Source organism: Aegilops tauschii, chromosome 1 (assembly GCF_002575655.3).
Source record: "Aegilops tauschii subsp. strangulata cultivar AL8/78 chromosome 1, Aet v6.0, whole genome shotgun sequence".
In the NCBI taxonomy this organism is placed as follows: Eukaryota; Viridiplantae; Streptophyta; class Magnoliopsida; order Poales; family Poaceae; genus Aegilops; species Aegilops tauschii.
This window is the reverse complement of record NC_053035.3, coordinates 304,109,342-304,122,587: the sequence shown is the minus strand read 5'-3', so window position 1 is coordinate 304,122,587 and position 13,246 is coordinate 304,109,342. Positions and strand designations below refer to the sequence as shown.

Here is a 13,246-nt window from a genome sequence, read left to right as displayed (position 1 = left end):
GCATTGGCTATGATGCATATTGTGAGGATTATCATTATCATTGAACTTCATAAGAGAATTTACTTCTACCACCTTAGGCAGTGGTGGTGTATTAAGCCCATGTATTTCTTCAATAGGAGGTAAATTTTTACCATCCTCAGCTTTAATACGTTTTTCCTTCATTGATTTCTTTGCCTCTTGCATATCTTCAGGACTGAGATATAATATACCCCTCTTCTTCGGAGTGGGTTTAGCCGGTGGTTCAGGAATAGTCCAATCATCATAATTTTTCAATATGTTATTCAATAATTCTTCAGCTTGAACAATAGTTCGTTCCCTGAAAACACAACCAGCACAACTATCTAGGAAGTCCCTAGCATCGGTTAGTCCATTATAGATGATATCAAGTATTTCATTTTTCTTAAGAGGATGATCAGGCAGAGCATTAAGTAACTGGAGAAGCCTCCCCCAAGCTTGTGGGAGACTCTCTTCTTTAGTTTGCACAAAGTTAAATATTTCCTGTAAAGCAGCTTGTTTCATATGAGCAGAAAAATATTTTTCAGAGAAGTAATAAATCATATCCTGGGGACTACGCACACAACCAGGAGCAAGAGTATTGTACCAAGCTTTAGCATCACCCTTTATTGAGAAAAGAAATAATTTAAGAATAAAGTAATAGCGAGTTTTCTCATCATGAGTAAAAAGGGTGGCTATATCATTCAACTTAGTAAGATGTGCAACAACAGTTTCAGTTTCATAACCATGGAAAGGATCAGATTCAACCAAAGTAATTAACTCTGGGTCGACAGAGAATTCATAATCCTTATCAGCAATACAGATAGGTGAAGTAGCAAACTTAGGATCACACTACAAGAAGAACCCCCCTGCAGCAACGCATCTATGCGTTGTTCTATGTCGAAATATGCGTTGGTAAGGTCTACACCAACGGATTAATATGTGTTGCCGTTGGTAAACAATGGAAAAAAGCGTTGCACCTTAGCAATGTATAGGGTTAGACCCTAACAACACTATATATGCGTTGCAGTGGTACATATCATGTCAAGTAATGGTGTTTTATATATTGCCAGCCCGAATGATAAGATCAATGGCGATAGAGTATATGAGTCGCAATATAAAAAAGGGATGGGTCTCATATATTAAATTTACTTTGTTGCTTTCACAAAGAACAAGGTCCAAAGTATACAAGATATGATACTAGAACATGATCCAAAGATTACAAGATGTGATACTAGTAGCCAAGTTATGGACGTTTCAATCGACGCCTATTACATATGACATCCTAAACCGTAACTTAAGACTATCCAGTAGCAACCCTGTTCTCAACCTTGCTATCAACATCTGACCTTGCAATCCACATCTGAGCTATGCATCATCAACTTACCTTAACAATCTATAACAATAAAGAAATGAGATCAATAACTTACGGTAAAGAAAAAAGGTTAAAAGAGTAGCAAAATTTAGAGCAAAAAACGAACTACACTAGCAGATTTTGCTAATGTAGCATCAACTCACACTGCATGTCTATCTACTGAAGGAAAACTGGAAAACTACAGTTCATTAGTTTGTTACCACATATTGTTTTAAAACATACAAACTGCAACCATAATTAGGTATCATTTCACACAACAGCACGTATTTCTGTCATCATTATTTAAACACTACAAGACATATCTAATGATATTAAATAAGCTTATGTGATTGGTCGGCAATAGCATGGGTGAAGATGGTGTTATATGTTCCAACACAAAATCTAGTTAGATTTGCAAGTACCACATCTGAAATAGATATTGTACCTTGCTTAACTAACTCAGCTCATTCCATAATTAAGTTTCACTTTGTTGACTATTTTATAGGAAGCGAGGCAATGTATGGCAAGCATACAGTATTTCAAAAATTGTTTTACCTAATCTAGCCAGTAGCCACAAGAAGTATTGTCTCACAGAAGCAGTATGGCTCTTTTCACATGAAAAGAGAATTTTATTATGTACAGAGGTAGTACAAATTGGGTGGGAAAAAGAGAGGCCTATGATAGATAGGAAAAACTATTCATGATTGCTATTAATAATCCGATTTCCCTTTTAACTGGTGATGAATTGATGCAATATAGAACTACAATTAAATTTTTATACCTCATAGTAATTCCAACATGGCACCAGTAGTCTGCTAATTTTTAGTGCCTAGAATATTGATCTGGAACCAGTGGCGGCGCAAGGGGTCATAAGTTGAGATGTCACAGCTGTTATATTTAGAATACACGTACATAAACAACACTTAAATGTAGTAAAACACAAGCGACAAACTTGTACCTTGTGTGGTCCTTTGACATCGCAGTCATTATGTAGTGTCGCCACTGCCTGGAACAACCGAGTTTCTATTACCTGGAGATTCAGCAATATGTATTGGTAATTTAGAACACCACACACCAATATTTCAAATGTATGTATGCTGAAATTAAATTTGCTACAAGACAGACTGTGTTATCCATAAGCCAATACCTGGGGTAGACGTATAATTTAAGTTATGCACTTACAAATCACACAGTAGATCAGCTACCAGTCATACGGAGATCTAGCTAAATGGATCATCTCTGAATATGAACTCAGTTTGAAATACAGAGAAATTGATGCGCGTTGGTATTGCTAATATATTTAATTAATATAAACTTTGCCAGGGGAGATGGTTCAGTTTTTCAAATAAAAGATTACTGTCCAAATTGGCAAGCTAATTTTGAATAGTAATTAGTTCAGTTTCAACCAAAAAATTGCTGCAAAGTCAAACACCGTGCAGCCAGTTTCATACATGTATAGGCATCTAAGTTTTCCTCCTTGGCAGAATAACTATAGTAGTACAAAACAAATAGCCACAACTACACCTAGTAATATCCGTATAACTTCTAGCTGCTGCATCGTGCATTATACCGTAGGAATATGGCTAAGTTCCTCCGAGCAAATTTAATCGATACAAATACAAGAAACACATACCCAGAGAGCCGCAAAAAAACTACAATAAGTGCCAACCAGTAATCAGAGATGCATTAATATGAAATTAGAACTATGAACAGACAAATCAGCCCAGGTGACTAATTTATGGGACTGGATTGGACGGTATGAGGCAAATGGCTAACCGGCCGTGCAACAATACATACCATCACTATAGAGCCACCATGCTGCTGTTGTGCATCTGGGAGTCGTCGCGCCACCATTGTGCATCTCGGGTGGCCGTACTGCCGCTGTACGTATGGGAGTGGCCACGACGCCCTTGTGCATCTCGGAGTCGCTGCACCGCCACTGTGCGTCAGGGAGCTACCATCGAACCTCCAATTTTTCAGCCCATAAAGGAGACACCACCCCTGCCCCTGCACTGTTGATAATTAATTGAAATCCTTATCCAATGAGGGGAAACCATTGATGATGGACGCCTAGAACCGGGGGTGGCACAAGACAATAGGAAAACAATGCAGGGGATATGCGCTATGCGGAGATTCAAATAGGACTAGGCGCTTTGCATCTTTAATAGTTTGTGTAAACCTGCAAGACCATAGTTCCCTAAGTAGCAGCTTAAACTTCACATACTAGTGGAGAATAAAAGATGTAGTGTGGCACGAAGCATTTATGTGGTGATACACTGATACATCCTTCTGATATAAGAATGACTGTAAAAGGATTGAAGAAATAATGCGCAAGTACACCTGTTTCTATGGAAAACTAAATTCTCTACTGACAAGCATCAGAAGATGCAAGCATTGATATCCAAACAAGACTAGTGAATAATCATCCGAGGAAAAAAAATAGTTTGTTCTGCAAGTATAATTTGGCACTCCAAAATATGATAGACGTCTAGAGAAATACATATGGATGGCATACGTGCAAACACAATTGTGGTCTGCACAACTAAAACAGAGGATCACCAGCAAAAACATGCATGAAAAATTAGAGGAACAAGTTTCCTCAGAAAAAAGAGGATCACCAGCCATGACGCAAGTACTAGTGCCACTATTCATAGACCAATTTAATTGTAAGGGGATAGACATGTTGTCCAATCTATTACCTAACTAGTCTATCAATGGAACAAGTGGAAGGTTACAAAAGTTGGGGGACCAAATGCCAATGGAATTATAGAAGCCACCATGTTGTTAAATTAGGGGGAACATATTGTTGGGGATAAGAGAAGAATCAGCTTCTTGAGCCAGATGAGTCTAAGTGAGGAGTCGGGTAGGCTGTAGGGAACCATGGCAGCCTACGTGGGAGAGAGTGGCTGCGGTTGTTAGTTTATCCAGTTGCGATCCACGACGCCAGGACAGCGAAGGACAGAAAGGGTAAAAACAGAGGGGAGAAGTGTCTTACTGAACCATAGACATCGAAGTAGAGGTCGCCGAGGCGGAGTAGTGCCCTAGAGTCCGAGACTGCATCCGCACCTTGGGTTAGTGGACCGACAAACCGGAGGCGCAAGAGCGCCGACGACCCGTGGCGCCTAGGGTTGTCGTGGGGGCGCGTGCAGGGGCGCGAAGGGCACCACAGTAGAGGAGTGTCGGAGGAGAACAATGAGGGGAAGCTGGGTCAGTGAAGGGCGGTGCACGAGAGAGTCAGAACTGCCTGGAATCGGAGATGGCGGCGGCAACATTGTTGACATGGCGCTCAGTGAGAGATGTGAATCGGGAAAGAGAGGTGCCTGGGACTTCTTTCTATGCTTGGCTGTTGATATTTTTACGCTGGGGTACACATTATAAGGAGGAGGTGGGTTACGGGGAGGTTATCCTTTCGTGGGGAGGTGGGACGTTTGTTTAACCCAACAGATTTTCTTGGTTCGTTGCTAGGGATGTGTTGGTATAGGAGGGTTCTTGTTGTAGTGTCATATTTCATTCTAGCATTCAAAGTTTTTTCTTTATACTTGCACAATAATTTTTCTAGATCATCTCTATCATTGCAAGCAAGAATATCTCTAGTTGCTTCTTCACTCATAACATAACCTTCCGGTACCTTAGACAATTCATATTTAGGAAGGGTAGTTCTAGCAGGTGTTTCAGGAGTTTCAGTTTCAAGCTCATCATCAGATTCAACAACATCATGTTGTATAACTCTAGCAATTTGTTTATCAAGAAAATCACCAAGCGGCACATCATCATTATTAAGCAAGGTACTAGCATCATCATAAGCATTATTCATAGTAGAAGTAGCATCATCAGTAACTTGCGACATGTCAGGATTAATAGCATGTGGGGGTGTCTCAAGTTTACTCATAACAGAAGGTGAATCTAAAGCAGAACTGGATGACAGTTTCTTACCTCCCCTCGTACTTGAGGGAAATATCTTCGGTTTAGGATCCTTTAGATTCTTCATAATGATAATATGATAATAATCTCAAGTGACTCAACAAATATAGCTATGCTCCTCGGCAACGGTGCTAGAAAAAGGTCTTGATAACCCACAAGTATAGGGGATCGCAACAGTTTTTGAGGGTAAGTATTTAACCCAAATTTATAGATTCGACACAAGGGGAGCCAAAGAGTATTTGAAGGTATTAGCAGCTGAGTTGTCAATTCAACCACACCTGGAGATTATTTATCTGCAGCAAAGTGATCAGTAGCAAAGTAGTTTGATAGTTTTGATAATAGTGACAGCAGCAACAGTAACAGTAACAGTGATACCAGTAATTTTTCAGCAAGTGTAACAGTGATGATAGCAGTACTAACGCAGCAAGATCAATATAAATAAATTCGTAGGCATTGGATCGTTGACTTGTTGGATGATATTCATCATGTGACAGTTATAACCTAGGGCGATACGACACTAGCTCCAGTTCATCGATATAATTTAGGCATGTATTCCGCAAATAGTCATACGTGCTTTATTAAAAGAACTTGCATGGCATCTTTTGTCCTATCCTCCCGTGGCAGCGGGGTCCATATTGGAAACTAAGGGATATTAAGGCCTCCTTTTAATAGAAAACCGGAACAAAGCATTAACACATAGTGAATACATGAACTCCTCAAACTACGGTCATCACCGAGAGTGGGCCCGGTTGTTGTCACTCCGGGGTTGTCGGATCATAACCATAGTAGGTGACTATAACTTGCAAGATCGGATCTAAAACATGGATATAATGATGAATTCATAAACGGTTCAAATCTGAGTTCATGGCACCCGGGCCCATAGTGACAAGCATTAAGCATAGCAAAGTCATAGCAACATCAATCTAAGAACATAGTGGATACTAGAGATCAAGCCCTAACAAAACTAACTCGATTACATGATGAATCTCATCCAACTCCTCACCGACCAGCGAGCCTACGAAGGAATTAGTCACTCCCGGTGGGGAGCATCATGGAATTGGCGATGGAGGATGGTTGGTGATGACGAAGAACGAAGATCCCCCTCTACGGAGCCCCAAACGGACTCCAGATCTGCCATCCCGAGGAAGAAAAGGGCTTGGCGGCGGCTCCGTCTCGTGGATCGCGATAATTCTTTCTCCCTGTTTTTTTTCTGGAATAACGTGAATTTATAGTATCAGGGGGTCATCAGCGGGGCCACCAGGTGGGTACAACCCACCTGGGCGCGCCAGGAGAGGGGGGCGTGCCCTGGTGGGTTGTGTCCACCCAGGGGCCCCTCTCTGGTGGGTCTTGGCTCCAAAAATTCTTACTATTGATATAAAAAATCCTCGCAAAGTTTCGTTCCATTCCAATAACTTTTATTTCTGCACAAAAACAACACCATGATAGTTCTGCTGAAAACAGCGTCAGTCTGGGGTTAGTTTCATTCAAATCATGCAAATTAGAGTCCAAAACAAGAGAAAAAGCGTGAGAAAAAGTAGATACGTTAGAGACGTATCAACTCCCCCAAGCTTAAACCTTTGCTTGTCCTCAAGCAATTCAGTTGATAAACTGAAAGTGAGAAAGAAAAACTTTTACGAACTCTTTTGCCCTTGTTTGCATAAATAAGCTTAAACAGCACCCAGGTTTTCAGCCAACATTATAACTAACCATGTCAACAATAACTCTTAAAGATTATAATGATTCATATCAATGACATAATCAGCTAGCGAGCAATAATAAAATGTCTCAAACAACAACACGTTGTTAAAACAACCATGATATAATATGACAATGATGGTATCTCGCTAGCCCTTTCTGAGACCGCAAAACATAAATGCAGAGCACCTCCAGGTTCAAGCAGCGACTAAACATTGTAATTCATGGTAGAAAAGATCCAGTCATGATGCACCCAACATTAGCTATACACAATGCATAAATCATGACAGCTGTGCTCCACTAAGTTTCTAGCGCTTGTTTTTAGAAGGTGATGACACAACATAAAAAGTAAATAGACAGTCCCTTCGCAGAGGGAAGCAGTGATTTGCAGAGGTGCCAGAGCTCAGTTTTCAAAACAGAGATGAATGATATTTTGAGACATCCACCCTTCTCATTCACTTCACGACCATCAGTTATCAACATCTTCCATGCTAAGCATGCTAGTGGCGGTTCCCAAGTGATAAAAGTAAAGGTTTACTCCCTCTCCACCATCAATCACACTCCACGGCTTGTCCGAAACAACGGGTGTCGTCCATACCAACATCAGTCCTGGGTGAGTTTTGTTTAATTATTTGCATTTTTGAGTTCGGGACTGGGAATCCCTAATACCGCCCATTTCCTCGTGCGATGGCGAGTGAATAAACACTCGATCTGAGGATAACATGCTTAGCACGGAAGATATTGACCACCTCCTGTCGTTCCATGAACGATCCAGGCACACAAAATGGATAATTTTTTTAGAAGTTTTTAGAGGTGGCACATGCAAATTTACTTAGGACGGTAGGGTAATACTACATATAGGTAGGTATGGTGGACTCGTCTGGAATAACTTTGGGTTCAAGGTTTTTGATGTACAAGCAGAATTCCCACTTAGTACAGGCGAAATTTAATATTGGGAAGCGGCCAGCTAGAGAGCAACAACGATCATGACCAGGCATTATGCATAAGTAACATTGGACACTAGCATGAGTAGGATATGAACACCATGAACATAAACATTATAGAGGCTATGTTGGTTTTGATTCAACTACATGCATGAACATGTACCAAGTCAAGCCACTCAAACATTCGGAGGAGGATACCATATCATCATACTACATCACAATCATCTTAACGCTATGTGGATATCCAGGATAAATCATTATTGACTCCCATCTACTTATGCATGGCATGAGAAACTATAAGTACTATAAGAAATGGTCTGTAGACAGCCCCTTCGTGAGATCCGTTAGTATAAGAAACCAAATAACTACTATAAGTACTATAGCAAACCAATTCATATTTTATTCTTGCATTATATCTACTGTATTCCAACTTTTCTATGGCAAAAGCTCATCAAAGAAAATAGAATCATCAAAACAAGCACACAACGCAAAGAAATAGAATCTGTCAAAAATAGAATAATATGTAGCAATCTGGATATTTCGAATACTTCTGTAACTCCAAAAATTCTGAAAAATAAGGACCACGTGAAAAATTTGTATACTAATGTTCTGCAAAAAGAATCAACTCAAAAGCACTCTTATGTTAAAAATGAGAATTATTTTCGTGAGCGCAAAAGTTTCTGTTTTTTAGCAAGATCAAATCTACTGTCACCCAACATAATCCTAAAGGCTTTGCTTGGCACAAACACTAATTAAAACAAAAAACACAATCATAACAGTAGCATAATTGTGTAAACACTCAAGAATAGAAAGCAAAAAACAAAAATAAATTTTATTCATTGGGTTGCCTCCCAACAAGCGCTATAGTTTTACGCCCTTAGCTAGGCATAAAGCAAGGATCTAAGTTTTGTCATCTTTGATTCGAGATCCATAAGATGCCCTCATGATTGATTCATAAGGTGGCCTAATTTTTGTTATAGGAAAGTGTTCCATACCTTTCCTCAAAGGAAATTGGAACTTAATATTGCCTTCTTTCATATCAATCACGACACGGATAGTGCATAAAAACGGTCTACCAACAATAATTGGGCAAGACGGATTGCAATCAATATCAAGAACAATAAAATCTATGGGCACATAATTCCTATTTGCAAGAATAAGAACATCATTAATTCTTCCCATAGGCTTTTAATAGTAGAATCCGCCAAGTGCAAATTCAGAGAGCATTCTTCAATATCGGTAAGACCAAGCACATCACATAAAGATTTCGGAATTGTAGAAACACTAGCATCCAAGTCACATAAAGCAAAACACTCATAATTTTTAATCTTGACTTTGATAGTAGGTTCCCACTCATCATGTAATTTTCTAGGAATTGAAACTTCTTATTCCAACGTTTCTTCCAAAGCTTTCATCATAGCATCAACAATATGTTTAGTAAAAGCTTTATTTTGTTCATAAGCATGGGGTGAATTTATCATGGATTGGAACAAAGAAATACAATCAATCAAAGAGCAACTATCATAATTAAAGTCTTTGTAATCCAAAAGAGTGGGTACATCACTAGTTAAAGTTTTGACCTCTTCAAATCCACTTTTATCAATTTTCTCAACAAGATTTTCACCCTCCGAATTATCGGGACGCCTTCTAGCTAAAGTTGACTCTTCTCCAGTCCCTTTTTCATCAATCTTAATTTTACTAAACAAGGAATCAATAGAAGAAACACCAATCATTTTAAGATCTTCATCATTTTGATCCTCTAACGAGATTGGTTTAGCGACCATTTGATTTACTAGGGTAGCTTGTGCATCGGATATTTTTCCTAGAAAACTTTCAGTAAAACCATACTTCGATTGGAGATTGCAAATTTATCTACTAATATCATCAAGTTTTTTTGTTATAGCATCTAGCACAATGGAGTGCTCCTTAAGTTCTTCGGTAAAATACTTATTATGCTCAAATTGTGTAGTCATATATTCCTTAGTGCTTTTCTAAATTTCAAGAAAAATATTGGGGTAAGGAACATCATAATATTTTCTTGGAGGCATCATGACTACGCAAACAAGAATGCATGCAAAAACAGGTCCGGCAAGAAAACAGCAAACGAGAAAGAGGGCGAATAAACGACAATTTTTTTGTGAAGTGGGGGAGAAGAAAACGAGAGGCAAATGACAAATAATGTAAATTGCGAGGAGATGAGATTTATGATTAGGAACCTGGTAGATGTTGATGATGTCTCCCCGGCAACGGCGCCAGAAATTCCTTTTGATGTCTGCTAGAACTTTGTCGCTATTTCCCCAAAGAGGAAGGGATGATGCATCACAACGACGGTAGGTAATTCCCTCAGTGATGAGACCAAGGTTATCGAACCAGTAGGAGAACCAAGCAACACTACATAAACAGCACCTGCACACAAATAACAACCACTCGCAACCCAACATGTTAAAGGGGTTGTCAATCCCTTTCAGGTAACGGCGCCAAAAATTGGCAAAAGGACGGGGTAAAGTTGTAATAGATCGATTGGATAAATGGATCGCAAATAAAATAAAGTGCAGCAAGGTATTTTTGTATTTTTGTTTTAATATATATTAAAATAAAAGCAAAGGAAGATAAATCGCAAAGGCAAATATAATAAAGAAGAGACCCGGGGGGCGTAGATTTCAGTAGTGGCTTCTCTCGAGAAAAATAGCAAACAGTGGGTGAACAAATTACTATTGGGCAATTGATAGAACTTCAAATAATCATGACGATATCCAGGCAATGATCATTATATAGGCATCACATCCAAGATTAGTAGACCGACTCCTGCCTGCATCTACTACTATACTCCACACATCGACCGCTATCCAGCATGCATCTAGTGTATTAAGTTCATGGAAAAACGGAGTAATGCAATAAGAACGATGACATGATGTAGACAAGATCTATTTATGTAGAAATAGTCCCCATCTTGTTATCCTTAATAGCAACGATACATACGTGTAGGTTCCCCTTCTGTCACTGGGATCAAGCACCGTAAGATCGAACCCATTACAAAGCACCTCTTCCCATTGCAAGATAAATAGATCAAGTTGGCCAAAAAAACCCAAATATAGGAGAAGAAATACGAGGGTATAAGCAATCATGCATATAAGAGATCAAAGAAGACTCAAATAACTTTCATGGATGAGAAGATAGATTTGATCATAAACTCAAAGTTCATCGGATCCCAACAAACACACCACAAAAAGAGTTACATCATATGGATCTCCAAGAGACCATTGTATTGAGAATCAAAAGAGAGAGAGGAAGCCATCTAGCTACTAACTACGGACCCGTAGGTCTACAAAGAACTACTCACGCATCATTGGAGAGGCACCAATGGGCATGATGAACCCCTCCGTGATGGTGTCTAGATTGGATCTGGTGTTTCTGGAACTTGCGGCGGCTGTAATTGATTTTCATCGACTCACCAGGGTTTCTGGAATATTGGGGTATTTATAGAGCAAAGAGGCGGTTTAGGGGGCACCCGAGGTGGGCACAACCCACCTGGGCGCGCCTGGGCCTCTAGGCGCGCCCTGGTGGGTTGTGCTCCCCTCGGAGCACCCCCAGGTGCTTCTCCGGCCCACTGGATGTGTTTTGGCCCAAAAAAATCCACAAAAAGTTTCGCTGGGTTTGGACTCCGTTTGGTATTGATTTCCTGCGATGTAAAAAACATGCAGAAAACAACAACTGGCACTTGGCACGATGTCAATAGGTTAGTACCAAAAAATGATATAAAATGACTATAAAATGATTATAAAACATCCAAGAATGATAATATAACAACATGAAACAATAAAAAATTATAGATATGTTGGAGATGTATCAGCTCTACACACTCGTCATTCAATTCACACAAATTTGTAATATGAGATTTGGGACCTGGTACAATGGTTAAGCCAATGAACTCGAAGCCTGTAAACTACCAGCAGTTACACAGGATATGTGTACGATCTAACACTCATGAGAAACATGGGTATGAGTATGGGATTATTCTATCTGCACCATACCGTACCCATTGCCATCCTTATCCGCGCCCGCGGCACCGCCACCACCCAGTCTGCTCCTTCCTTTGGCCCTGGACCTGAGCTCTACTTCGACCTTTATTCCTGCATCACTTTGAGACAACAATTCTAATGAGTTCTAGCCATATTAGTGACCTCATAAACAATATGCAGACAGACATGTATTAAATTTGTCTATGTATAAGTAGAAACATGAGAAGCATAAACTTAAAAAATGGACTCAGCTTCGTTCAGATTACTTTATAGGTAGCTCTCACCATTCCAATAAGAAGTTCAAATTACTTAATAAAAACTATTATTTATTTATTTATTTTTGCGTAAAAACATCGGATCTATTCCTCTTCAATCATGATAGTACAACGAATACCGGAAATAATAAAAATTACATTCAGATTCATAGAACACCTAGCGACGACTACAAGATCGGAAGTGAGCCGAAGGCACACAGCTGTCATCGCCCCTCCCTCACCGGAGCCGGGAAAAACTTGTTGTAGTCGACAGTCGGGAAGTCATCGTGCTAAGGCCCCATAGGACCAGCGCACCAGAACAACAACCGTCGTCGATGAAGAGTGGCGTAGGTCGGAAGAATCCAACTTGAAGACACAAAAGCGTATACGAACGACGAATAGATCTGAGTAAATCCACCAAAAGCAGATCCGCCGGAGACAAACCTCCACACGACCACCGATGATGCTAGATGAAGGAAATATGCCCTAGAGGCAATAATAAAGTTGTTATTTTATATTTCCTTATATCATGATAAATGTTTATTATTCATGCTAGAATTGTATTAACCGGAAAACTTGATACATGTGTGGATACATAGACAAAACACAGTGTCCCTAGTAAGCCTCTACTAGACTAGCTCGTTAATCAAAGATGGTTAAGTTTCCTAACCATAGACATGTGTTGTCATTTGATGAACGGGATCACATCATTAGGAGAATGATGTGATGGACAAGACCCATCCGTTAGCTTAGCATAATGATCGTTAAGTTTTATTGCTATTGCTTTCTTCATGACTTATACATATTCCTTTGACTATGAGATTATGCAACTCCCGAATACCTGAGGAACACCTTGTGTGCTATCAAACGTCACAACATAACTGGGGGGATTATAAAGATGCTCTACAGGTGTCTCCGAAGGTGTTTGTTGGGTTGGCATAGATCGAGATTAGGATTTGTCACTCCGAGTATCGGAGAGGTATCTCTGGGCCCTCTCAGTAATGCACATCACGATAAGACTTGCAAGCAATGTGACTAATGAGTTAGTTGCGGGAAGATGCATTA

General features: G+C 39.8%; 1 long non-coding RNA gene across 3 annotated transcripts; it reads right to left on the bottom strand.

Moving 5' to 3' along the window:
* Positions 1 to 1,112: 1,112 nt before the first annotated feature.
* Positions 1,113 to 4,828, bottom strand: LOC109759482 (uncharacterized). Of its 3 annotated transcripts, XR_002232102.3 has the most exons (5): positions 4,344 to 4,828; positions 3,146 to 3,360; positions 2,307 to 2,378; positions 2,130 to 2,190; positions 1,113 to 1,390 (listed from the first exon to the last, which is right to left on the bottom strand). It is a non-coding gene; the product is annotated as an uncharacterized lncRNA (long non-coding RNA). The 3 variants fall into 3 exon arrangements; XR_005761971.3 differs by lacking the exon at positions 2,130 to 2,190 and having other exon boundaries at positions 3,146 to 3,355; positions 4,344 to 4,817; XR_012201520.1 differs by lacking the exon at positions 2,130 to 2,190 and having other exon boundaries at positions 4,344 to 4,814.
* Between the last annotated feature and the right edge of the window lie 8,418 nt (positions 4,829 to 13,246).